The sequence below is a fragment of the Erpetoichthys calabaricus genome, chromosome 8, assembly GCF_900747795.2.
Source record: "Erpetoichthys calabaricus chromosome 8, fErpCal1.3, whole genome shotgun sequence".
NCBI lineage: Eukaryota > Metazoa > Chordata > Cladistia > Polypteriformes > Polypteridae > Erpetoichthys > Erpetoichthys calabaricus.
This window is the reverse complement of record NC_041401.2, coordinates 38,641,053-38,668,834: the sequence shown is the minus strand read 5'-3', so window position 1 is coordinate 38,668,834 and position 27,782 is coordinate 38,641,053. Positions and strand designations below refer to the sequence as shown.

The 27,782-nt window shown below is 39.3% G+C and overlaps 1 protein-coding gene across 2 annotated transcripts in view; it reads left to right on the top strand.

Moving 5' to 3' along the window:
- Positions 1-17,802: 17,802 nt before the first annotated feature.
- mylka (myosin, light chain kinase a) overlaps positions 17,803-27,782 on the top strand; it is a 260,728-nt gene continuing 250,748 nt past the window's right edge. For both annotated transcript variants that reach the window (XM_028806474.2, XM_028806473.2), the window contains exon 1: positions 17,803-18,002. The gene's annotated coding sequence lies outside the window, so the exon portion shown is untranslated. The remainder of the gene's footprint in view (positions 18,003-27,782) is intronic.

Below are 27,782 nucleotides of genomic sequence, written 5' to 3'. Positions count from 1 at the left end.
TCACATAGACTACAAGTCTTCAGACCCTTTACGTGTTACTTGGTTGAAGCAGCTTTGGCAGCGATGACAGTCTGGAGTGTCTTTTTGGGTACTACGCCACAAGATTTGTACACCTGGATTTGGGGATTTTCTGCCATTTTTCTCTGCAGATCCTCTCAAGCTTTGTGAGGGTAGATGTAGACCATCAATGGATAGCTTCCATATTTTAATATGTTCAATGGGGTTCAAGTCTAGAGTCTGTCTGTGCCACTCAAGAACATTCCCAGAGTTGTCCCTAAACCACTCCTGTGCTGTCTTTGCTTTGTGTTTAGGGTCATTGTCCTGTTGGAAGGTGAACCTTTGGCCTGGTCTGAGTTCCAGAGGACTCTTTAGGTGGTTTTCATTAAGAATATCTCTGGACTTTTGCTCTGTTTAGTTTTCCCTTGACCCTGACTAATCCTCCAATCCATGGTACTGAAAAGCAAACCCATAGCTTGATGTTTCTACTGGCATGCTTCAGTGTTGGAATGTTATTTTTCAGGTAATGAGTGGTGAATAGTGTCCTTCAGACATGAAAAAGTTTAATCTTGGTTTCATCAGACCAGGGGATCTTTTTTGTTAGTGTCTGAGAGTGCTTTAGGTGCCTTTTTGCAAACTCCAAACAGGCTTTCATATGTCATCTGGTCACTCATCCATAAAGATCAGATTAGTCAAGTGTTACAATGGTGGTTGTCCTTCTGGAAGTTTTTCCAATTCTTACTCGGGTTCTTTGAAGCTCAGCCAGACTAACCATTGGGTTCTTGGTCATCTCTATTATGAAGACCTTTCCCCCCTGCGTGCTCAGTTTGGCCAGCTCTAGAAAGAGTCACAGCTATTCCAAATTTAATTCTTTTTAGAATTATGGAGAGCACTGTGCTCTTGGGAACTTTCAGTGCTGCAGAATTTGTTTTGTAGTCTTCCTCAGATTTCTGCCTCAACAAAATTCTGTCTCTAAGCTCTGCAGGCAATTCCTTCATTTGACTTAATGGCCTGTTTTTTTGCTCTGATACGCACTGCTGTGGGCCCTTCTATAGACAGGTGTGTGCCTTTGCTACTCACATCCAATCAGTTGACTTGACCACAGGTGGACTCCAAGGTGTAGAAACATCTCTGTGATGATCGATAAAATGGGATGCACCTGAGTTACATTTCAAGTGTCATAGCAAAGGGTCTGAATACCTGTGTCAATGGGTTATTTCAGTTTTTTTATTTTTAATAAATTTGCAAAAATTTGTAAAATTCTGCTCTCACATTGAGCATTGTTTGATGAAGGGAAAAAATAATTTAAACAATTTTAACAGCAAGTTTAACATATTTATTAAACATAACAAATGTGGTAAAAGTGAAGGGGTCTGAATACTTTCTGAAGGTTTTGTATATTTCTAAATGTATATATACAGTATAAATAAACAGACTATACTGTATATATTATGACAGAGAGCCGAGAGGCTGTTGAAGTAGAAGGACTTGGGGAGCAGATGTACACAGTGCACTGCCTCTCCTGGAGCGCTAGATGGCAGGCCCCCTGGTTTGTAGCAGCACCTTGGATCTCCACAGTGTTCCATGGTAGTTGGAGTCTGGCACTGCCCTGTTGAGTTCAGTGGCAGATGCCAGGGGGAGCTGCAGAGCCCTTCTTTGGGTTTTCACCCCACTTGGGAGTGATTCCAGACCTCCCTAACAAGCCCCTATGGAGTACTCTCAGGTGCAGGCTCATTTTGGGAGCCAGAGTAGGGAGGAAGAGGACGAAGCTGGCCGGAGGAGGAATAGAGGCGGACGGACTGAGACAAAGAAAAAGAAGGCAAAGAAAGTGCTGTTTTATTGTGCTGTGCTGCGAAGGTGGGAACAATTGAGAAGAGTTTCCCAACACAAAATAAAATGTGTTTTGTGCTTGAACTTGTGCCAGGCATCTGTCTGTGTTGGGTTTGGGTGGCTACAATGTATATATGATAATTATGATAAACCATATTCAATCAGTTTTGTTGCAGACCTGCATATTCACATGAGTGGAGCCTTGGCAGGCCAGACAGATTACAGCAGCCTGGGCAATTTGAACCTGCAGGCTTTGGCTTTGCTGCTCGTTTCTTTAGTCACAGGGCCACATGACTTAAATGACTTCATACTAAGCCTTGGTTCACAGTGAAATGTTTGCTTTTTTTATGTAAAACATAAATTAGATTTACAAATATTGTGATGTATATGTGTTTGAACAGTAAAATATTTATTTTAAATCTATTGCAGCATTACTATTATTACTAAATGAAAATTATGTTAATCCTTATTTACATGTTCTACAGTTGAACTGACTTTTTTTCTTTTTCAAAACTGAATAAACCTTACAGCCTTATTTTAAAAAAAACTGCATTTGCTCTGTTCATAGCTGATCACTTTTGTGGATATGGATCCAGCTTGCAGCTCAGTATTTTAAAACCTTTAACATGGATGTGTCAGTACATGTGTGTTTATTATTATCAGTACATATTTATTTATTATATTATTTTTTATTTATTTATAAATAATATATAATAATATATTTTATATATATATATATATATATATATATATATATATACTAGACATTAAGCCCGTTACAATAACGGGCGCTAGAATAGTAGTGCATAAACATTAGTAGGAACAGTCTATATTAAATGGCAAAGGACCGTCTACTTTCTGTTATAGTAATACTGGCTTGTATGTGGCTGTAATATGTGTCACTGTATTGAGTGCCTTTAATATTCTCTCACAGTAATACGTCCCTCCAGCAAGTATTTTAATCTGTGCTGGCATGCAGCTGATTATTGTATGTGTGGCATCTCCCCAGCAACGGATTTTATGTGCGCGAAAATAAATCTACTTTTAAAAGTCATCCTATTGTAATATCATGAAAATTCGTATATTTAGGAAAACACTTTACACTTTACCGGGCCAACTTTGTTAATCGCAAATCTGACATCCTCAGAGTGAACATCAAACACTAATCCCACCTCTTTGGGGAAGCTGGTCTCCGCGTCTCAGTACCTGATTGAATTTTTCGTGCGTTATGTTTTAGGTCTTACCTCATTACCTCATTTACCGAAATCCGAATGGATCGGGCGCGCGATATTTTATAGGTCCCGCCCTCTCTGTCTTGTGTGATGCGTCAGGCGGCCTTTGAAGCATCGCACCGTGCCCCGCGCATGCGCACTTCACCAGAAGGCACACACACACGGACACATGGACGCACACAGGGATTTTATTAAAGAGGATATAATATATATAATATCCATCCATCCATTTCCCAACCCACTGAATCCGAACATAGGGTCACGGGGTCTGCTGGAGCCAATCCCAGCCAACACAGGGTGCAAGGCAGGAACCAATCCGGGGCAGGGCGCCAACCCACCGCAGATATATATAATATATGTTATTTATTTATTATTTATATTTATTTATTATATTATTATTTATTATATTCTATATTATTATCAGTACATATTTATTTATTTATACACATTTATTATTACAGTACATGTGTGTTTATTATTATCAAGGTGGTACAAAGGTTCATATTTTTGTCTCACAGATACTATATGCTGGGTTAAAGTCCCATTGCTGGACATTGTCTGTGTAAAGTTGGTTTTCTCCTTGTCTGCAGGTGTTTTTTTTCATGGGGTTTTTTTCTTCTGTGGGTTTTCATCCACAGATATGCATGTTGAGTTGACTGGAACAACACATTGGTGTACTTTGTGTGTGTGTGTGTGTGTGACTGGACCTTGTTTGTTCCTTCACTGTACTCAGAGCTGCTGAGATGAACTTCAGCCCACCCACCCTCAGCAGCTCTGAACTGGATTAACCAATTAAAGAGTGGGTAACACTTTAGTGTAGGTGGTATAGTATTACTCATTTACTCTTATGTAGTTAGAACTTAACAAAGCATTCTTGTCATCTTAATTACGGTTATAAGGTATCTGTAAAGTGTTTATTCATCACTGTACATACAGTATGACATTTGATATGCTGGTAAAATTACTTATGAATATGAAGGATTCATAGGTCATAGATTGAAGTATGCAATATCAAGAGACACGTGTCTCATTTAAGCCAATTATAATTATTCCAAAGTCAAGTTATTTTAGTAGGCCACATTGCACAGATGAATAACTGCTTTACTGATGCTTTGTAATTGTATTATCTCCAAAAGATGCCTTTATCAAGGCCTTGTTACATAAGAGTAATTGAGTAATTGTTGCATTTTTGCAGTACCTAAACTAAAGTATTACCAAAGAGTGATATGTTCTTTAACTGTCTTTGATTTTCCAGTGTTTTATGAGCTTATTCTACATAGCCAGTGTAACAGAGTGGCCGCTTGGTGGCACTGTTGCCCACTTTTTCCCAACAGACAGACACAGAACACGGGAAAAAAGCACCAAGAAGTTGTTCAATTTCTTCTTTCTGTAGTGCCCCAAAGCACCTCCACCACAATAAACAGGGAATAAATAAATAAGCACACAATCACAATATTCTCTCCTCCACACCTCCCAGCAAGCTCTGTCCTACACCTCCCGACTCCGGCTCGCTTGCTGGGTTCACAGCAGTCCTTTATATAGTCCTTGACCCGGAAGTGCTTCTGGTTCAGATGGAAAACTTGTGATTTCTTCAGCCTGGAAGTACTTCTGTGCTCCCATCCTCATGACTTTGGAGTACTTCCGGGCTATGTAGACAGTAGGGACTCCCCAGTCTCCCTGCAGCATCTTCTGGTGGCACCCATGGCATCCAGCAGGGCTGTGAAGCCGAACTCCAGATCCCATGGTGCCCTGCGTGAATCCAGGGCACCGCTATGCTGCAGGGAAGCTGCCAACTAGCGTCCTGGGGGAGGCAGTGTCCCAAAGCAGCTGCCTTCCCCCATCATTCCACTTCAGGGGCGTCCCGACCGTGTTATGCTGCCGGCTGTCTCCTACACCAGTTTCCTCCCATATTCCAAGCAAGTGTAAGTTAACTTTAAATACCTCTAGATCAACACGGTGTGAGTGAGTGTCTGCATACTCAAGAGTGTGCATGATCCTGAAATTAGCACAATGACAAAATGAACTGATGGATTTTAAAAGTTCTTTTGGATGTTAGAGTAATCCTACATTTGCAAGAGATTTTCTTCAATGCCAACTTTGGTTTTCCTGACCAGATATTTTTATAGTCTGTATATAATCTTAGTACAAGTCAGACCTAGTCAAGTAGCTTACTCTCTTCTTCATTTTTGTATAACCTGCAGTTCATATAGCTGTTGTACAGCACAGCAGAACGGTAATATCACACGTGAGCATATTGAAGACAGTTTAAGGACTTTGGTGATGGAAATTCTCTACCTCTCCAGGGGATGGCGCTGTGTGATAACCTTCTTTCTTTTCCTACCTGTGCAGGCCAGAAGACTGACAGCTCTCCCCCACCAACGTCTTTTCCAGTATCTGTCCATGTGGACCTGCCTGTTCCTGCCCAGTTACTACATGACTGGAAGAACCGCCATCTTGGGCAGTCAATATACAGTAGGACTGGCGTCTGAAAAGACCATTTTTGCGTATTTCCATACTTTATTTTTGATTGCTTAACAACAAATTTTACAGGATTTTCCTAAGGGTGCCCCAACACTGACTGTCTGTTTCTTATTCTTACAGTACATAGGAACATTAAGTGGTTTACTTAGTGTAAGAGTGATGGCATTAAATCTTGTGACTGCTGAGTTTCTGCCCGAGCACAAGAGGAAGCTATGTCCTTCCATAGTTGACACTGTTCTAATTAGCTCCAAACTGCAAAGGTGATGTGTCTTTCTGGCTAAAACATTGGACTTCAAATAACAAGTGTGCCAGTCTCATAACCTGCTTGTACTATTATTGTTTAAACAACACTGTAACGCCTGTAAGAATCGTAGCATGGTGATCACTACGGAAGGATACAATATAAGCTAAATGGTCATTTTCAATCATGTAATTCATTCAATAGTGTAATCTGGTGCAAGTCAACTTATCAGGTCATCATGCTACGACGAAGACAAAGCAGCAGTAGATGCTGATCAGGTGAAAGCAACTTAGTGCATCCTGAGACTAAAAGACATGTCCTACTCCAATGAGCTAAGGGAATTACATCCCTTTAGTCTTGAGCAAAAAAGGCCATATAAAGATGTAATCTGGGTCTAGAAAAATTCTGAATGGCCTTTCAAGGGAGATGGAAACTGTAGATGTATGATTTAATAGGCAAACAAATCCAGATTGATAATCCAAACAACAAACAATAAAGGCAAAGTGAAACATTTAGAAAAAAAAAAGAAATATAGAAAAATGCAGAAGTAATTACTCTAACAACTCTCAATGAATCTTCTGAGGGACTCTGATGGTGTTCTAAAACTGGGATACTCAAAGCACACCAGTCCCAAACATTTCCAAAAAATGCCTACTAAAAGGGGATATCACCATCAGACCCTAGCTAGTGATAAGAGCAAATGAAGGATCATTAAAAAATGCAAGGTTTATTTCACAAAAACTCGTTTACAATGTGAAGCTCTGAAGAGCACAAAAGGCATGCAATAGCTGCAAAGTGCAATTCCAAAAGCAACCAAGTCCCAGTACAGAACCCAAAGAATGGTCAAAACACAGTGAAAAAAGGCCAGGGGCCTCATGTATAAACGGTGCGTACGCACAGAAATGTTGCGTAAGAACGTTTCCACATTCAAATCGTGATGTATAAAACCTACACTTGGCGTAAAGCCACACACTTTTCCACGGTACCTCATACCCTGTCGTATGCAAGTTCTCCGCTCAGTTTTACAGACTGGCGGCACCCAGCGTCAAAGCAGTGCTACTGTTCCTGTGTGGTTACCCTTTCTTAGATCCACATCCACAACGGCGGCTTTATCAAATACACTGAAATTAACCGCATATCGTTCATAAATTTAATGCATCTGATTGTAATTAACCCGTAACAATATAATGGTACACAGAATGGTCAAACTATTCTAAATACCATAAGTGCTTTAGCGTTGTTACTCTCACTGCACCTTCTTCTTCTTCTGTCAGCTGCTCCCGTTAGGGGTTGCCACAGCGGATCATCTTTTTCCATATTACTCTCACTGCACCACTCGGAGTATTTATATCACTGTATCTGAGTGTGAATGACAGATCTACAGCAATTGGAAAGAGAATTATCGGTATACAGCATCAAGCACACTCTGCCTCAGCCATGCTGCCTATTTGAACTGCTCTCATCCAACCAACGCTTCACAGCCTTTCCTGTTCGGACCTCGCGGTTCACAAACAGTTTCGTCCCAAGAACCATACACGCACTCAATCAGTCCATCAAGTGCTCTTTGTAGAACTGTTTGTACTTGCAAGTTACAGTGAGGTAATTGTACTTATGATACAGTTATAATATTGCACAACCTGAGCCACTTTATAAAGCACATATTTACATATGATGACAATATAATTTTTAAGATGAAATGCAGCAAAACATGTTGATTATATTATACAGATAAAACTTTAACTACACGGTGCTGCAGCACTAGCGAGCTTGAACTTCGTTCATGGATTGTTCCCGCCTCGCGCTGTTTTCATGCTGTGGCTGGTGCAACACTGGAAGGATAGATGGATAGAATAATTAAACATTACTAAGATATTTCGATGTTCCTTAAAAGTTTTGAAGGATTGGCGTTCTAAGCTTACAGATGGCTTAACGTCTATTACAGAGCTGATTGTGTGGTGATTGGGTATTTGGAGAAAGAAAACTAAGGACAGGAATTGGGGGTTAGTACGTTTGAAAAAGACAGTACTTCTGTAATAAAGCATTTCATTGAAGGTCGCGCATGGCGCAGCAAGCATCTTGCGTAAGACATGAACAATCACTGCGCCACCGTGTTCCCATGTTTAATAACATGCTTTAACTTGTATCATCATGAAAATGATATCACGTATACTTCTCAGTATTTTAATTATTCAGAGAGCTGTAATATTACGAATGTAATGGATTCTGTGTCCTGTCAGAGGAAGAGCACGTAGTGATTCAGGCACATAGAGCACATATAAGATCAAATACACAACAAAGCATTTCACGTGCTATTTTAGTTACGATGGGATTTGAGAAACTAGTAAATTAAACGATTTTAAGATGAAGTTTATGATGTTCTACTTTAATGACAAAATAAACTACGTGAGTAAAGTGGAAATTTCGAGATTAAAGTTGACATTTCGTGCTTTTTTCACAGTGTGTGCCTTTTTTTTCACTGTACCTTAATAAGCTTTCATATGACACTCAGACGGTGGGCTACGACTCACCTTTTCACGCCGACTTTGATATGTGACAACTTTTTTATTTCGGGCACCGTGCGACTTTGTGAACTTGAGCTTTCGAGTTTCTCCGACACGCTATGTCACTCGATCAACTTCCTTTTGTTGCTTATATAACTGTTTAAACCAACAAATAGTACGTTTTTCTTTGCCTCCATTTGGTATTCACTGAAATTCTGCTATTTTTCATCGTACTTTTGCCATTGCCTTTTCACAGAACGCTGAACTTAAGGGCTATTTATATTGATTTGCATATTCAAAGAGGCAAAATTCTGGGAGGAGTTGGGGCGGGACAGCAAGCGTGAGCACGTGCGTTTATTTCCATGCTGAGCGGGATTTATGTAGCGGAAGAACGTGGAAGTTGCCGAACGTACAGATTCCTGCATCTGGATTTTTCTGTGTGTAAGCACATTTCGGCTTTTGTGCTTACGTCATGTTATAGTGCGAATTCTATGCACGGCGTTATGCATGAGGCCCCAGGAATCCATACAAATCACAAAAATTACGTAAACACAGTGGGACACTTACCAGCTCCCTAGCACATTCAAAATGAACCACTAGAAACTGTGGGACACCCTCCGGATTTATAGGGTAGAGGGCAGTTTGTGGCTTTGTTTGCCAGTTGGCCCCAGCCTCTAGGGTGACTCCCAAAAACATATGGAACATATCACCATATCTTACCTACATAGACAAAATCAAAGAATAATGCTCATCATCAATAACAGTAACAGTAGCATAAATAAAAGAATCAAGAATGAACAAAACAGACATAAAACATGAATCTGAAACCCAGCTGGAGGGGAATCCTGGTGGAAATATAACAGATGAGTCATGTCTCAAAATATAAATTCAGGAGAGAATATGACTGTTTATTGCATTTTCTTGTTTAAATAGTGACAAGGTAACAACTTACCTGGAGCAGGAGGACGAATTATGGAGTTGAAGCTCCAGTAAATTGACGTCTCACAGCCACTTGGAGCGGCTAAAGCCAGCAGCCTGAGAAAAATTGGTAAGGCTTTGAATAAATAAACATTTATTAGAGAGCAGCTTGGCTGTCTGAGGATGGACAAACATTCACATGTGAGAGACAGGGGAATCATTTAAGCACAAAATTTTAAAAGAATTCCAGAAGGTGGTGCATTGTTGGCATCATGGAGTGAACCCTCATTGGAGAGCGTAAATGGAGCAGGGGGATTCGCTGCACCAATCCAATAGATGTATAGAACTGGGTGGAAAATAGGAGATGGGGTCTTTCTGCTGGGACCTTCCTAAGAGTGGGGTACACCCGAGAGAAGCCAAAGAAAGCCTAGAGCATTTTTAGGGGAAGTCTTGGTGAGCTGTGTGCTATTTTCTTTTGTATATAGTATTTTAATATATTTTTCTCTTTTTTGATTTCTGTTTCCTGGAAAAAAGGAGGAAGGCAGGATTCATTATTTTTGTAAATATTTTTTTGTATTGCAACTTGTTTGTTTTTTTGTTTTAGAAGTTCATCAGAACTTTGTATTTAGATGTTTGACACAAAAAGGATATTTGATTCTGTTTTTTAAAGACTCAGTATTGTTTTCAATATACCTTTTTGTCTGTGTCTTGATTTCCACCACCACTGATCCATTGGGGTACCTACACTCTGAGTGTGTGCCAGGGTTTGAAAGCCATGAGACATCACAGGGACATACTGTCCTGCCAAAAATACAAAGGCTACAGGTGGTTCTTCAGCAGCGACATAATGGTGGCCCAACCTCTTGGGGCTCTACCAACAAAAAACAAGGAACATGGCAAACATCATAAATACACACTATGTAAACACTAAGCATAACGAACACAACAATATTAAGAAAATTTACATCAAAAACAAAAACACATGAAAATTAAAAATTAAAAAATAAAGACAACAAAAATGAGAAAAACAAATATAAGCCAAGGAACAAATCCTGGATGAAATATAACATTAAGAAGCAAATCCCAATAAATTCTTGGGATGCATAATATACTGCGGCCCTGCATCCTGTTTGTATCATGCATTAGATTCATCGTTTATTTGAGCATTCTTTTCATAATGCTGTTTTCAAAAATATCAAAATCATCATGCCTAGGAAACATCTCATATTTTTTCCCAGCCCTTTTGGATCCAGTAACTGTTTCTGTCTTTTTTGGACATTTCTCTATACTCTGTACACGTGACAATAATCACTCTATAAAACCTATTTGTCTACATTTCAGTGCTAATCTATATATATAAAAGTCAATGTGTGTATGCATGTATGTTCCAGCATCACGTCCGAACGGCTGAAACGATATTCATGAAACTTGCTACACTTGTTTCTCAATGGTCGACTAAAAATACCGTAGGGTCAAATCAGCCCTAACCCACCCCCTTCTGGGTAGGGTGGCGGGTGATCCTACGGTGTTGTATGCATGTTATCATTCAGTTGACACTAGGAACGACCACCAGAGGGTGAACTGGAGGTGACTGCCAGCATTCTTTATGTTTGAGCACCACCACACATCCCTGTTGCTTTTGAAATTAAAGAGAGTTCTACGAGTGCAAGTGAGACGTAGAGTCGGGGTAAGGGCTCCAGCATCGAGGATACACAGGCGAGGCCAGCACACCGGCAAAAGGAAACCTCCTAAGAAAGACAGCTGCTAATACACATATGATGTGAGCACGTCGGCAACACAAATCCTGATAGCAGAGAGATGCCCAGAGTAGTTCTGACGATTTCAATATTTTATAGGATCCTGTTGTGACGATGTGGGTTCTCTCCGTGTTCCCTCTCGCTCACACCGGCTCTCTCTCCTCGCTGCTTCTTGCCTCCTTTTTCCATGCAACCTCCGTCTCTTTCTCTGTCTCTCCTTTTCTCATTTTTTCATTCTTCCCTGCTAGCTGCCTCGCGCTTCTATATATTATGGGGACGTGGATCAGCTGTGGCAATTAGCAGCTCCCGGGAACAATTACGGATGTGGACGACTCCTCACCTGTGCACTTAAGTGAGAATCGCCCGCATCACGATTTCCCTGAGAACTGCTCCGCCACACATACACCACACCCCCTCGCTAAACCGCGAGTGCGGCGATTATTTATTTTAAAACTGGCCTTTTTGACATGACATGTGGACCTGCTATACCACGTTAATAGCATGGGCTTACACATTTAGTATATAGCAGGCGACTGCCAGCATTCTTTATGTTTAAGCAGCACTGCTCCACAGTTACTTTTCAAATTAAATAGAGTTGGCCGGTTCCGAGCGTCAACTGGATGATAACATACATAGAAGACCGCAAAACAAGCACATTAGTGAGTCTTTAGTGTTTGTTACTTTATTTTTATTTTTAAAGTTCTTTATGTTTGAGCACCACCGGGCCCCTGTTGCTTTTCAAATTAAATAGAGTTGGCCGGTTCTGAGGGTCAACTGGATGATAACATAGATACAAGGCCGCAAGACAAGGATATTAGAGAGTCTTTATTGTTTGCTAATTTATTTTTATTTTTAAAGTTGTGTTTTTTTTAACTATGTTTTTCTCAAACAATTAAAAAAAAACACTTTCTTTTTCTCCCAGGCAACGCTGGGTATTTCAGCTAGTCTTATATATAAACGTCTACCTGTGGAAGTGTGTGTGTCTGTCCGCCCCAGAAGTGAGAGGTGGAATCGGGGTAAAGGCTCTACCTCTGAGGATACACAACCGAGGTGAGCATATCGTCAAAACGGTTTCCCTTTTGTTTTTCCTCCTGCCGCTAATGCACAAATGATGCTAGCACATCGGCAAAACGAAACCTCCTAGGAGAGAGATGCCCAAAGTAGTTCCTTTCAATTACCTCACATCTCTACATTTCAATTTTTTTCTGATGATTTCAAAAGTTTCTAGGACCCCGTGCTTTTTACAACATGGGCTTACACATCTAGTACACTATAAAATGGGAAAACTCACCCTGCTAGTCATTTGGAAAGCAAAAACAGTAAATGGCATGAAGTCGACTTAAGCTCATGAGTAGGGCACTGATTAAAAGATGACCCTTAAGGCTGCCAAGCTTTGCCCTTTGCCATATACCCTGTTTGTCATTATCTGACAACGTTAATTACCTTAGTGGTCATCTATGAAATTGTAAAATTATTAAAATAGACTTCTTGCATTCTTTAAGAATGCTATTACTTTTCACTTACATCTTTAAAATATTTTGGATTTCAATTTTTCTGTTTCCATTCTCTAAGTTTCAGTTATTCCCCTGGAATATTTCTTTGTTTTTTTTTTTTTTTGTTAGTCTATGCCAAGAGTCTAAATTTTAATGTCCTTTCTCTGTGTCTATCTTAATTATTTCTGAGGTCCTGGAATGAGTTTACCTGGCTCTCTGAGTGAGTGCATAATTGTCCCTCTTATGATGTTGGGGTCACACTGGAGCAGCAGTCAAATACGTGTAGTCTCATTTCATTGTATTTCACTCAGCACAGCATGCTGTTTACATCTATCAGACATCTTCAATGCTTATTCTTCCAGCCATTAGGCTGATGTGAGTGAGGAACTTAAAGTGCAATGGGAGACTCAAGTTCAAGTATGTGTTGTGCTCATTATAAAAATTACAATTATATCTAAGAATTTAAACCATATCATGATTATGGTCATGTGGCTTTGAAAGTCAGTTCATGAACATAAATTACATTGCCAAAGGTTTGTGTACATCTGACCACCACACTTACATTATATGAGCCTGTTGGACATCTCGTTCCAAAACTATGGACATTTTTATAGAGTTGGCACCCCTTTGTGACTGTAACTGCCTCTACTCGTCTGGGAAGGCTTTCCAGAAGATTTTGGACGTGTTTGTTGGAATTTGTGCCCATTCAGTCAAAAGAGCATTTATGACAGAGGTCAGGAACTGGTTTTGGACGAGAAGACCTGGATGCAATTGGGATTCTGATTCATCCCAAAGGTGTTCAATAGAGTTTAGGCCAGGGCTTTGTGCAGGCCACACAAGTTGCTCCATGTTTTTATGGACCTGGCTTTTTTGCACTGGATCACAGCCATGGTACAAAACAACAACAACAACATTTATTTATATAGCACATTTTCATACAAATAATGTAGCTCAAAGTACTTTACATAATGAAGAAAAGAGAACTAAAAGACAAAGTAAGAATTAGAATAAGGCAACACTAATTAACATAGAATAAGAGTAAGGTCCGATAGCCAGGGAGGACAGAAGAAAAGGAGCTTACCAAACTGTTGGCAAAAAGTTGACTAAAATGTCCATGTGTGCTTTAGTTAAAATTCAGGAACCAGTCTGAGGTTAGTGCTAGCCTATTGCATTCACCCTCACTCAGAGGAGCCCATTCTAATAATGACATTCAGCACAGATGGCGCTCCATGAGAATATGAGTGGAAATCTGGCACATTGGAAAGAATAACCCGTGCAGACACGGAAAGGATATGCAAAACCCAGACAGGCAGCAACTGGGAGGGCGTTTAAACACAGGGTCTAGAAACTGTAAGAATTTCGCACTAACCACTGAGTTACAGCAGTGCCAAATAAATATTCATTGAGATTAAAATTAGTCTAAAATAACTCTGAAAATTGCAAAATAGTGCTCTGAAACTTAAGCAATTAAAAGGCAAAAGGTCTTTGGATAAAGCTGAGGAGAATGAGCTGCTGTTTGATCACTTTTGCTTATGTTTCAGTTAACACTCCCATTTTGTCAGGAATGATTTATACTGTTTACAGACACTCCTACTTTTAACTAAAATGGTCAAGGGCCCCCCTGTGATGAAAAAAAAATATTTGCTTCAATCAGACTTGTCTTCCCACACAATGAAAACATACAAAATGCTGAAAACCCAACAGATTTGTTTTACAGTTGCCAAGATTTTGTCAGCCTCATCATTTTACCATCATACTATTGAAGCTGTACTATTGAAGCTGTACAGCTGTAAGAATTGCTGGAAAATGTGGAGATGACGTCTGGTAAACAGGCAATACAATCAGCCTATGTTGTAAGTAGTGTCCTTCACAAGAAATATAAGAGAATGCTTTAAAGTAACAAGATATGCAATACAAGAACATTTAATGTGTGACATCTAATACACAGCAACGTACTATGAACAGCCCGTAAGGACTTGGGAGTAGACTGACAGACCAAGCAGTCGATACAATAGTTGATACTATAGAATCAGGATCAGTACTATACTCTTAATCCATATCAAGTGTCCATATAAGGATCAATGATAGTGAAGTTTACTTTGAGCTTTTCAGCATACTAATTCCAAAGTCACAATTTCTTCTACAAGGGCAGCAGAAACACCAGACTACACCATTAGGACATTTAATCGTTTCTAGAAAACAGTAGCCAGGATTACAACCTTTCAGTTCCTTTTCAGGTTATATTAATCTTGTTCCCCTTCCATCTTGCATTACTCTTCCAGTCTAATAATTCAAGTGAGGATTTGGTGAGAGGGTTTGGAGGGCTATCCTTGCACCGAAAGCAGTCCATCATGCACACAGCCACAGTCACTCACACCAAACCTATTTAGAGATGACTGATACAGAGAGACAATTCCTTCTCCATATAGACTGTGCATTTTTAAATCAGTTCTCTCAAAGCTTCCTTTATGTATTTTTGGCTAAAAGCTTATCTGTGTACCTCCAAACCATTATTCAATGTTTATACCATCAAAAATCACCAATAAATGAGCTCTCTTAGTGTTAACGTTACCCTTGATAATAATTTTAATAATAATTTTTTGCATTTATATAGCGCTTTTCTCACTACTCAAAGCGCTCAGCAATTGCAGGTTAAGGGCCTTGCTTAAGGGCCCAACAGAGCAGAGTCCCTAATGGCATTGACGGGATTCGAACCGGCAACCTTTTGATTGCCAGTGCAGATCTCTAGCCTCAGAGCCACTATACAGTGGATTCAGAATGTATTCAGACCCCTTCACTTTCTGCACACTTTAATGTGTTGCAGATTTCATTTTAAATAGATAAATGTGCCATTTTGCCCTGCCATCTGCACTCAATAACCCATAATAACAAAGTGAACACATGTTTTTAGAAAGGTTTGCAAATTTATTAGAGATGAAAAACAGAAATCTCTCATTTCTTGAAATAGTCAGACCCTTTCCTGTGGCACTCCAAATTGTGGTCAGGTGCATCCTGTTTGCTTTAATTATCCTTGAGATGTGTCAAGAACTTGACTGGAGTCCACCTGCGGAAAACTGAGTTGGTTGGATGTTGTGTAGAAAGGCATACACCTATGTGTATAGGATCCATAATTCACACTTCATGGCAGAAGAAAAACCAAGTCAACAAGTCCGCACAACTCTCTGTAGACCTTCATGGTTAAACTGTGGGGAGGCATAGATCAGGACAAAGGTATAAAACCATTTCTAAAGCTTTACATTTTCTCTGGAGTAGGGTGGTCTCATTAATTGTGAAACGGTAAAAGTCTGGAACCACCAGGACACTTATAGAGTTGGCTGTCGGGCTAAACTGAGTAACTGGGCAAAAAGGGCATTGGTCAACGTGATGACCAAGACCCCAATGGTCACTCTAACAGAGCTTCAAAAATCCCCTCCTGAAACTGGAGAAGAATGACCATCTTCACAGCACTCTGTCAATTAGGCATTTACGGTAGAGTGGCTAGAATAAACGTAATAGAACAGTCTGCTTGGCGTTTGCCAAACAACATTTAAAGGACTATCAGAGATTGAAGAAAAAGATTCTTTCTTCTGATGAGACAAAAATCAAACTCCTTGGGGAAACTCTAAGCACTATTTCTGGCAAAGACTAGGCACTGCTCATCACTTGCATCATATCATCTCTACAGTGAAGCATGGTGGTGGCATGCCATGGAGGTGCTTCTCAGTGACAGGGAAGCTGGTCAGATCTGAGGGAAGAATGAATACAGTACAGCGAAATACAGAGAGGTCCATGAAGAAAACCTGCTCCACAGAGCACACTTGATTTCAGACGGAGGGGTGATGGTTCAGTTTCTTACTGTTCTTGAGTGGCCCAGCCAAGGCCCAGACTTAAACCTGATAGAATATCTATGGAGAGGCCTGAAGATGGCAGTTTGCAGATACTTTCCATCCAATCTAATAAAACTTGAGGGGATCAGCCAGGAAGAATGGAATTAACTACCCAAATTCATGTGTGCAAAGTATTCAGTTTACCCAAAAAGGCTTGAAGCTGGAACTGCAGCCAAAAGGGCTTTAACAAAATACTGAATTAAGGTTATGAATACTCACGTGAACAAGAGATTTCAGTTTTTGATAAATTTGCAAACCTTTCAGTAAACATGTTTTCAGTAGGTCATTATTAGTTATTGAGTATATATGGGGAACAAGCAAATATATCCATGTAAAATGAAATCTACAACACAGTAAAGTGTGCAGAAAGTTAAAGGGTCTGAATACTTTCTTAATCCACTGTATATAAACGTTGTTTCTCTACAAAAACCATAAGTGTTCATTTAACATTTTGAGCATTTTAAAATCAGAATCTGAACTTAATACAACATAAAATATTTGGCCCCATCACCAAACCTCTATTTACATGGAAGTAAAAATACAAAATCTGGGCCCAGTTATAACACTATAACTTTGTTATACTCAAGAAAAGAAGGTATTGTGAAATCAACCATTAAAAACGAAGATAACCCACAGTTTATCTTCTTACCTGAAATAAATATATTTAAAAAAAAAAATCCTGAACCAGGTACTATGTTTTGCCTTGAGTTTGGGCAGTACAGGTTTGACGTAATCTCAAATTAGTGCGCGTTTGGTAAACTGGCACCTGAAACCAGCCTCCTAGGAGAGACTACGGAATTTACGCATGCGTGTTACTAGCTGAAGAATGTTGTCCTGTCCTGGGTTGGTTCCTGCCTTTAACCCTAAACTGCATAAAGGATAAAGATCTCACTGGCCTAGAATTGTAAAAAATGCATGGAGAAAGACAAAGACTGGATGAAGTAATGTACCCTTTTCTTGCATTGCTTTACTTAACTAAAGACGCCGTTTATCGTAATTAGATAGATAGATAGATAGACAGATAGATAGATAGAGCTTTATTTTTGGCTTTTTACACAAACTCTTCAAATAAAAAAACTTAAACAAATAAATAAATACACAGTCACTTTGGTCTGAAGACACACCAGAATTACTTTAAAGCAAGAAATTAAAAAGAAAGTCTGACTTGGGTGTCATGGTACTCGACTGTAAGGACTTTTTTTTTCTTTTTATTTCTTCTGGCGTTGAAAGTCTTGCAAGTGTTGTAAGAGCGGCGGATTTCCACTGAGCACTTTAATTAGCGGTGCCGCGCTGCTTAGGGTGTCGAGGGAGTCTTTGTGATAAAGTCTCAAAACAAGTCCACTTGTCATAACCGCTTCACGTCATTCCCTCTCTCTCCCTTTGAAATTTAACACAGATGCTGGAAAGAAAGAGATCAGATCACTTCCTAATAAGGCCGAGGGTGACTGAAAAATCTGAAGTACTGGACCATAAAAAAGCGAAAGGCGCACTACCTTGACCCCGCCCCTTCTCCCCACCCTGGGCGCGCGCACGCACGTAAGTAAGTGTGGTGCTGGGGCTATTCGCTCGTGTGGCGCGCGCCGACTGATGCTCCAAACTCGGGTGGATGGTTCTCGGTTTGATTTGGCACGATACGACGCGATAAGACGGCTTGTGCATTTCATGGTAAGTGATTCTTTACATTGCTACCTTTTCTACAATCCTGCAGCAGGTATACAAGAGGAAAGCGTGAGGTTCGTCACCAGTAATTCGCTTGACTTTAAGTGCACGCTTCAAACTCGCGGTGTTGCGACGCACACCCTTAAAAGTGAAGAGATTTAAAAATGAATTTAAGTGTTTAACCGGTAAGTTTCACAGTAAACGCGCCACATGTGGCAGCTGTGCAAGTTTTATCGGAAGGGTTTTAAATGCCCGTCATTTAAAGAAGCTCTAAAAAAAATCTAAGCGTAGTGTAAGCATCACGAGCGCCTTGATCTCCGTGCTGGAGCCGGGTGCTTGCTGTATAAACCGTCACTGCAGCATGGGGTTTAAGTAAGATGTTTAAGACCTGTGCAGGTACCGGAGAGGCGACAGTGACGTCATGCCAGTTTTTCAATGGTTGTTGTATATAGCGACTCTCATAAAGCGCAGCATCACAAAGTGTCATACAAAGTAATTTTAAAAAGTCCGGATCGAGCGCTTTCGTTGTTTTTCACCTCATACCAACAGAGTGAAGCTGCCTAGCGGCGCCTCACATAGACCACTTGTTGACTTACACCAAAGTTTTTTGTTTTCCCTCAAGCAGGCTTTCCACTTCCAAGCGGAAATTTTGGGTGGCGATGTTTTTCATTTTGTTGCTGTAGGACAAAAGTCGTCGCGGATTTTGTTTATTTATTTAAGATTGGTGGTTTGATATGGCAACAGTTGTTGTGGACGATAAAGAAATAGGTTGCACACGCAATTTCTGAAACCTATAAAGGAGGTGTTTTGCATGTACCCTTAAACTTTCTGATGTACAAAGTTTGCATTATGCGGTGCAGGTATGAGTGATATAAACAAGCAAAAAGATGTATTGCACTGTAGAAGAAATTAAGAAGTGCTGTCTTTTGTCAACCCTAACTGTACCTGCCTCACCAGATTAGTTGTCAGACCCCACCTTCTACCTTGTTAAGTTGGAGTTTCTGGGTGCTATGCATGCAAAGCAGATTTCAGCAACTAAAGCCTGCTTGTTGTACAAACTTACTTTTAGAGCTCTGGTTGTTTATAGCTTGCTTTGATTACTGGTCTAGTTTGTACATATATTGCACTTCTCAATTGGGAGTAATGTACAGTTTGCACATGGGGGTGGGGTGGTTTATTCATTACAAAAATCCTGATTTTTGCAGCACTAGCCAGGATACAATCATGTACAAGAGTAACAAAACTGTGACACAACTGACTTGTATAACAGTACTGACACACGTTTGTTGAACCCTGTATTTGCATTGGAACTGACAGGGGAGAGCACCATAGTAACATATGTCTGTTATATTCATCACCCCCAATAGAAGACTGTTTATCTGCTTAACTGTAAAACATCAATAATCTGACAGAGTGCAAACATGGTGACTTCATAATGTTTGTGTTGTTGATTCTGCACAGTAAGAAGACTTTAACATCATGTGAAGCATCGCTCATACAATTAACTTACCGCCTATAGGGACATTGTGTTCACCAATGACTGGCTGGTAAGTCATACCTTAAGGCAATAACTTGTATCGTTGGGGTGCAAGTCACATTTTATTACATATTTGGTGTCTCCTTGTAGCTCACATTGTCTCAATTTGCTAAACTTTAGTAACAAGGCCTGATGTGGATAGGTATAAGAACATTTTCTTCAGTGAGACCCAACCTTAGAACTGTTGACAATTGGATTCATATATGGAGATGATGCAGACTGGACTTGTCTCATATATAGCATTTATGGTAGGTTCTTCCATCAGCTATGTACATTCTGTAGACCAATTCTGTAACCCTCTGTGGAAGAGGAGCTGGCAAACTGTGGATCTACTGCCTGCCACAATGCATATCCAGTTATATCAACAACAGTGAAGGTTTTACACAGTACTAAAGATAACCTATTTGGCCTTATTCTAGACCAGTGAATCTAGGTTTTAGAATCATCAGATTTTACTTAAATGCCCCCTGTTTTTTGTGCCACTTTTTGTGCCAATTGTACTACTCCATCTGACAGGGTTTTTTTTTTTTTTTTCAGTCCCAGATTGCTTTGTTAAATGCTTCATGTTTTTAACACCAGGTGGCAACAAAGGAGAACGAAACAATTTGTAGTTCAACTGGAATGCTAGGAAAATGAACCTCTGGGTTTGGGTTCTTTTTGAAAAAACAGTAAATATCTTGAGTACCTAGATCAGTCTGTCCTGCAGAAGTCAAAATGATGATAATGTTTAATTCATGCTGTGATATCTTGTGTTTGTCCAGTGCTGGGTTTTCACATTGATAAAGTCACTTCTCCAATATGCTTTGGGTCTGCTTCTGAGTCCAGGATGGAAGAACCCTATACTGAAGATAGTTACTCTTTAGCCATGATTCAGGTGCTGGTACAGATGAGGGCTATCTCTTACATAGGCAGGCAGATCATTCCAGAATGTAAAAAGACCCTTTTGCAAACGTTTTTACTGCCTACATTAGTTTTGTCTTGAGATTTACAAGGCGGTCTATATATTTTAATTAGTATATACTCCGAACCATAACCATTAATGTACTCAGAAAGAAAAAGACTATACCTTACAGTGCTTTAAGTAAAAAGGACATTCCTGCTTTAGTAAGTAAATTAGTAATGTTCCATTATAGAGTGGAGAAAGACGTTCATACTGTGAAAATTGGAGATTTTAATGACGGTTCAGTGCTGTTGATAAACCTAGTCTTTCAAAAGGTTTCAACAATACTTAAGCTCAAGCCATCAGAGTTTAGTTAACAGTTTCACGTTGCTGTCACGAGAATTTGTATCATTGCCAGAACTAGTGATTTGTCAATATCCAAGGACAAATATCAGAGTTAAATTGACATCATTTAGTTTTTTTCTATTGATCAGTGACTGTGTTTTCATATGAAAATAACAATATTAAGGGGGCTGAAGTCTGTCGGTTGCAAGGCAGTAACCAACCATCAACAGAGTTTAAATTCACTGCTTTAGTTGGCTCACATGAACTCACTCACTCACGAGGGGGCTAATACAGAAATGTTGGTTGACCTAAAGTGCATGTCTTTAAGATGTGGAAAGAAGGGCAGAGTAACTAAAGGGAAAAAAAAATTATACACCTGGAGAAGGAGAAAAATAACACAAATCGCAAACAAGGGCAACATTTAAGACCATGGCTCAGTGAGGTAGCATTACTAACTATTGTGCGACTGTACTATCGGTCAAAGAATTAACTACCTTAAAATATCTGTAACTGATCACAAAGTAATAATATACTGTACTTGACTTTTTTTGTCATTTTTAATTTCATTTAAGCAGAGGGAAAGACCTGTACGCTATACATCTAGGTATGTATATATAATTAAGTGTATAAGCAATACTTCCTATCGGTTATACTCTGCATAAAAATGTTATTGTGTGGGAACCCTGTTTATAATGTAAAGTGTTTGCTTTCAAAAACACAATTTGGGAAGAATGTAATGAATTAAAGGGCGCAGTGCTCTCCGTAAATGTTCAGCTGTATATCGGCACACTTAAGGAAGTCCGTAATAAAAACAATTGCCCATGGAAAAATAAATAATCAGAACAAAAAAAGGAAAGAAAACATGAACTGCTCCATTCTAGTCAAAGACATTGATCAATGGGATCTTCAGAGTCAATAATAGTACCCTTTTTATAGTATTAGGCAAAAAAAGGTGTAAATGCATAAATAAATATTTGATGAGTCCTTCTGTATTTTCATTTGATAATGTAAAGACGTATATTTCTACCAGACCTAAAGTTGATGTCCTCTTAAATATCTGAAGACCAGTGAGCTCCATGAGGCCTAAGGAATGGCGTAGGCACTATGGAGTTTGAGAAATTGTCTTTAAGGAACAGTGCTTGATATTTTTGGATAGAAACGTTTCCCATTTGTGTTTTTTTGGTAAAGTTTCAGCTACTGATTTATTTAGGTGCAGTTCATATGATTTTTGGGATGTTCCAATTCACTGACTATAAGTTTAAGAATTCCTTGGGGAGTGATCAGAGAAAATACAAAGATGGAGGTTTGGAGTTATTAAACATTGCAAGTAGGAAAAATGATTGGGAGGGGTGAATGGATGTCCAGTAGGTATAAAGTTATTTAATCTGTCATATGAATTGCTCAGTTAGCCATGACACCAATAAACTAATTTAACTTTCTGAATTAGAATGTTATTGCCTCCCATGCAGATGGAAATGAGAGTAAAGAAAACACCAAATGATGATTGAAAATAAATATTCCCAGCATGCTCTTTAGGAGAGTTCCTTGGAAAGTGTTTGTTATTTTTGCTGTTTGGAATGCATTCTACACTCATTTTAATCTTTCAACATTCTTGCCCTTGGTCACCTTTTGTACAGACCTTTGCAAATAAAAGTTTGTGCAAACTCCTCTGAACTCAAAGCTCAACTTATTAAACCTTCTAAAGCCATTTTTATTTCTCTGTTTTGAACAGTGCTGAGGGTTGCTGAGCCAGGATTCACACCAAGTACTCTAGAATTATTGGGTAGCAGCAATATCTGCTTTAACTCTGTTTCATCCTAATTGTATGTAGGAGAGCTGGTTTAGTGGCATTTCTAGTCATGTGGCCATAATCAAGCAGTGGCTAACATAACCAGGATGCAGTAAATAAAAACAAACAACAAATTCTTACATTTTCACACAAATGTGATGTAAATAAGCCTTTTTGTGAATTTCTGTATTGATAAAATTATTGTAGAAAATAGGAAATGGCAGGTTGCTTAATTAAGATTGGAGTCAAAGTAAAACTGGTTATAATGAAAATGGGTACTGTTTACAGTTCTCTAATACCTATCTATAACAGTGGAAGACCTTCCCCAAATGTTCCTCCTGTGAAATCGGAGAGCCGCCACTACAAAGTGAAAGTGGGATCTAGTTACCCTCTGTTAGTGCAAACACATTCAGTAGGTGTCTTATTTTTCAGTTCTTTTGAGAGCTTGATTCATGCCTGTATAAGCTCAAAACTATATCCTCAGCAAAATCAGCTTCCAGAACTTAAGTAATCTTTTTCTTTCTTTGGAATTCAAAGGTAATAAAAAATGAGCCCTCAAAGAAGTAGGCCTGCTATAGTTAAATGGTAAAGATTAATTCTTTCACAATAATCTTGTTCAAATTAGTACATTAAAGGTGAAAGGTTCTAAAGGTCTCTTCCGATTAACTTTTGATGTTGATTGTACAAAAAATTAAATTAAATGGACAACTGCTTTTGCTCACTTGCAGCTACATATGTTTTTGGAAGTTGATCCTTTATTCATCTTATAAAAATCAAAAATATTGTGATTAATGACATGTCAGAATTTATATCTGTTCACAAATGCACAATTATGATCCACGTTTCAAAGCCATGTCAAGATGTCCTGTGGACAGATGTGTGAAAGTGAACATTAAAACATTAACCTGAGATGAAATGTGAAACTTGTATTCTTCAGACTGTATCAAGGTGGTTAGGTCAACTTCATTGCAGCTGCTAGAGAACGGGCTAGATTCTGAACAGGGTTGTGGAGTTGGGAGTCGGAAGCAATTACTGAGTTACTGGAGTTGAGGCTGGTAAAAATGTACCAACTATGACTCTAAGTGGTAGTGCTGCTGCTTTGCAGTAAGGAGACTGTGGAAGATTGTGGGTTCGCTTTCCGGTTCCTCCCTGTGTGGATAACGCTTTGAGTACTGAGAAAAGCGTTATATAAATGTAATGAATTATTATTATTATTATTATTATCTATATATATAATTCTCTAAGCCACCGCCAGAGCGGCACGACACCCATGAAAGCACGCAGGAAGGAGCCACGCCCACACCCATGAAAGCACGCAGGAAGGAGCCACGCCCACCAACTCTAAGACCATTGGATACGATGAAAACTTGCAGATCCACGTCCACCAACTCGGACGCGACACCTCGGAAAACACGCCGTCATTTCTGTTTGTCTGTGCTACAGTCCACATGCAGGTCTGTGTCATGTTGACTTTTCGGTTACGACGCATGACCGCGTGCAACATCGCAAACTGTTTTACACGCTACATACAGCAATTCGCATCCGCGGCAAACATACGTCATCTTAGATGGTCCTGCAGGAACACGGAAAACGTTTCCCCGCCCACCAACACTCTTTATTCCCCCCACCGCATCCGCGACAAACATGCGTCTTCTTAGATGGTCCTGCAGGAACACGGAAAACGTTTCCCCACCCACCTAAAACAGTTTGCGAGGGCTTTCCCATGGGATCCTTAAAACAATCCTTTAAAACTGAGGCTAAAACACAATGAAGGAAGCAGTCTTTAAAAACCAATAAGCCCTGTGCCTCTGTTTCATTAGCGTCTCACCTGCTTCACCGATGCAGGCCCTGCAACAGTCGAGACGCTCTCTCAGCAGCTGACCTTCTCTGTGCCTGACTCCACTATAGGCTGCAACAAAATTATGAAAGTACGGGCGCATTTGTTTCACACAAGCTGTGTGTGTGGGTGGGTTGGTGTTAGTTAGTTAATTAGTTACTCGAAGGATTTCAAGATTTAATATGCACAAGCGGTAACACTGCAAAAGCAGCCCAAACCAGAAAAGACGGCTGGCAAAAAATGGCCGAAAAATTAAACGCGTGTGCATTGAACTTACTGAAAGCAGCGTTACGGATTTTGCAAATATTCATTTTTTTCCCTCTGCTTTAAAAACATTTAAAAAGCGGCGTATACTATGCCGCGGGTTGGTATGCAGCGTGTAAAACTGTTTGTCGCGGATAATTTGCCTTTTACTATTACACGAAGACACTTTCCTGTTAATACTTCGTTACACTGATATAGCGGTGTTCTCAGTATTCAAAGTGCTATCCACACAGGGAGGAACTGGGAAGCGAAACCACAATCTTCCACAGTCTCCTTACTGCAAAGCAGCAGCACTACTACAGCGCCACAAGGCAGTTAAAGAATGCATCGGGCTCGATTTTGTTTTCACTTCTGTTTACAGAGATCGGGTCGTAGATAGCATTGTTGCAATGTTACTTTTCTTGGTGGCTTATTACATTACGGATGTTTCACGTGTTCATTTTTCCCCCTGTGCTTAAAAGACATTAAAAAAGTGTTTCTCAACTGTGACTCCGGAACATCTCGGTACGCAAGCTATATTAAGCGTCAACAACGAGGACTTGCTACACCTTAATCTACAAGTACTGACACTTATCCCTACTGACGAAGTAACTTTCACCAGCGTGGCCTTCTTCGTCACAGACGATCCCTCTTTCAGTCACGGACAATTATATATTGCTCTCTCCAGAGGTCCATCTTTTCATTCACTCACAGTGGTATCCACAAACCCACCCCATTTGGACAACTGTGTCGTTCAGGAAATGGTCACCCATCAATACATAATTATGCGGCGTATGTTACGCCGCGGGTTGGCTAGTTGTAATATAATGTGTTAATCAAATTGGTATATGTGAAACTGGAAATTTTATGCTTTTTTTCTGTACTTTTTGTTAAAATATATTTTATTTTTAAATTTTTTAAGTTTAGTCTTTTGTTTAATGTTACTCAGTGTTTATAAGCTACAATGTCATTGCTAAGGGCCTTAAGCCTGAACTTTAACAGGTTAGAGTGATAAAAAGTCGCTTGATGATTCATGTTATAGTGATGAAATACATGTATCTTGGATGTTGTATTCTTTCAATGAACATAGTAAATATATTGGTATAATTACAAATAGAGGAGTCAAAATCTACAGTACCAGAAATTGAGTAATAGGAGTTGGAGTCGAAGGTTTTGTGTGCCGACTCCATAACTGTGATTCTTATTAACTGGTCACTGTACAAACTGCAAATTCTCCCTCTTTCTGTAAGGATTTTCCTAGGATTGAATATAGCAGGAACAGACCCCAGCTGAGTAAATCCTAAATTGTGAGCTCAGAAAAAAGGATTTGCACTTCACTCACTCAGAATATGGAACCAATGTAGGAAGCATTTTAAGATAGAGAATCTTTTATCGGCGGCACCTCTGTACGAGAACCACCTTTTTCAACCCTGGCAAACGTATGAAGTTTTTAGTGTCTGGAAAACCTTTGGGATTAAATCACTTAGAGATCTGTACATAGACAACGTATTTGCATCCTACTAACAATTACATTCTAAATTTAACTTTGCAGCAACACATTTCTTTCACCATCTTCAAATTAGAAACTTTGTTAAACAGAACCTGCCCAATTTTCCTCACCTCCCACCTCCCTCTATGCTGGAAAAAATATTGATCAGTTTTAAGGACTTAGACAGCATCTCTGCAATATATAAAACCATTTTGCAGTCCCTCCCTTTCAAAGATCCAAGAAGTAAGTGGGAAAAGGATCTCTCACTCAACGTCTCAGAAAAAGAGTGGAAGGTAGCAAAGCAGAGAATTCACTCGAGCTCCATATGCGCAAACCATACAATTATTCAACTCAAAATTATATATTGAGCACATCTGTCTCGCTAGAAATTGTCCAAAATGGTTATAGGGCAAGATCCAACCTGCGAACGCTGCAATAAAGTTCCAGCCACACTGGGTCACATGTTTTGGACCTGCACCAAATTAATGTCATTCTGGACCAAAATTTTTAAATGCCTTTCAGACAGCCTTGGGGTCATAATCCCTCCTAATCCACTAATAGATGTGTTTGGTGTACTCCCAGATGTGCTTAAAGTGGAGAAGGACAAACAAACTGTGATTGCCTTTGCTACATTATTGGCATGCAGACTTATCTTGCTAAACTGGAAGAATCCTAACTCTCCCCTTTTAAGTCAGTGGGTAACTGATGTTATATATTATTTGAAATTGGAAAAAATTCTCACTTAGAGGATCTGTGCAGAAATTTTTCAAAATCTGGTAGGATCTTATCAATAACATTCTAGAATAAGCTTTTAAAGCAATGAGGAAGCAGATTCCCTCCCCATTTTCTTTTTCTTCCTCATTTATTTACTTATTTTTACTAGGTTTAAGTTTTATTCTGCTGCCCATGCTCTCTTTCTCAGGGGTGGGGGTTGATTTGTTTTCAATCTTATTCTTGCAAAATTGATCTATTTGTATGGAATGTTGTGTGATTTCAATAAAATTATTCAAAGAAAAAAGGATTTGTTTTCTATGCATTGCTTTCATAACTCACAATTAACACTGCTTTCAAGTAAGACTTTGCAGTTTCTGTGGCAATTGAATTATCTGTATGCAAATCTTGGCTCAGATGTTAACTTTTCCACAGCTCCAGTGGGGCAGAAAATGTCTAGATTGCCAAAACCCTACACTCTTTCATTGGGGGGAATGTTACTCAGCACAAAAGGAATTGTATTTATTTCTAGTCCTCTCTAAACCAAGAGAAGGAAAATACACTAGATTAAATTGAAAAACTGCATAAGATACAGCTTTGAAGTTTTGTAGAACAGCAAGGGGGTACATTTTTTTCAAATGTGTATTAAACACATTTGACTTTTTTTTTTGTTTTTGTTTTCTGATCGTGAAATTTTTTATGTAATACATTTGTTTTTTAACACTGGCGGTTATTAGGATGATAAATGTGCATTGTTTCCCTGACAATTCTGATACATATAATGTAGTTCTTGTTGAATGTAGTGTCAGTGCTGCAATGGTGTGTATTGGTAAAATACAATTGTGTTGGATAGGAACATCATTTTTGGGATCTTAATAAGGAATGCTATTTGTCTGGGCAGAGCAGAGGAGACTGAAAAATTAGGAGAGAGGGAAGCTGTACAGATGGAGCAGTT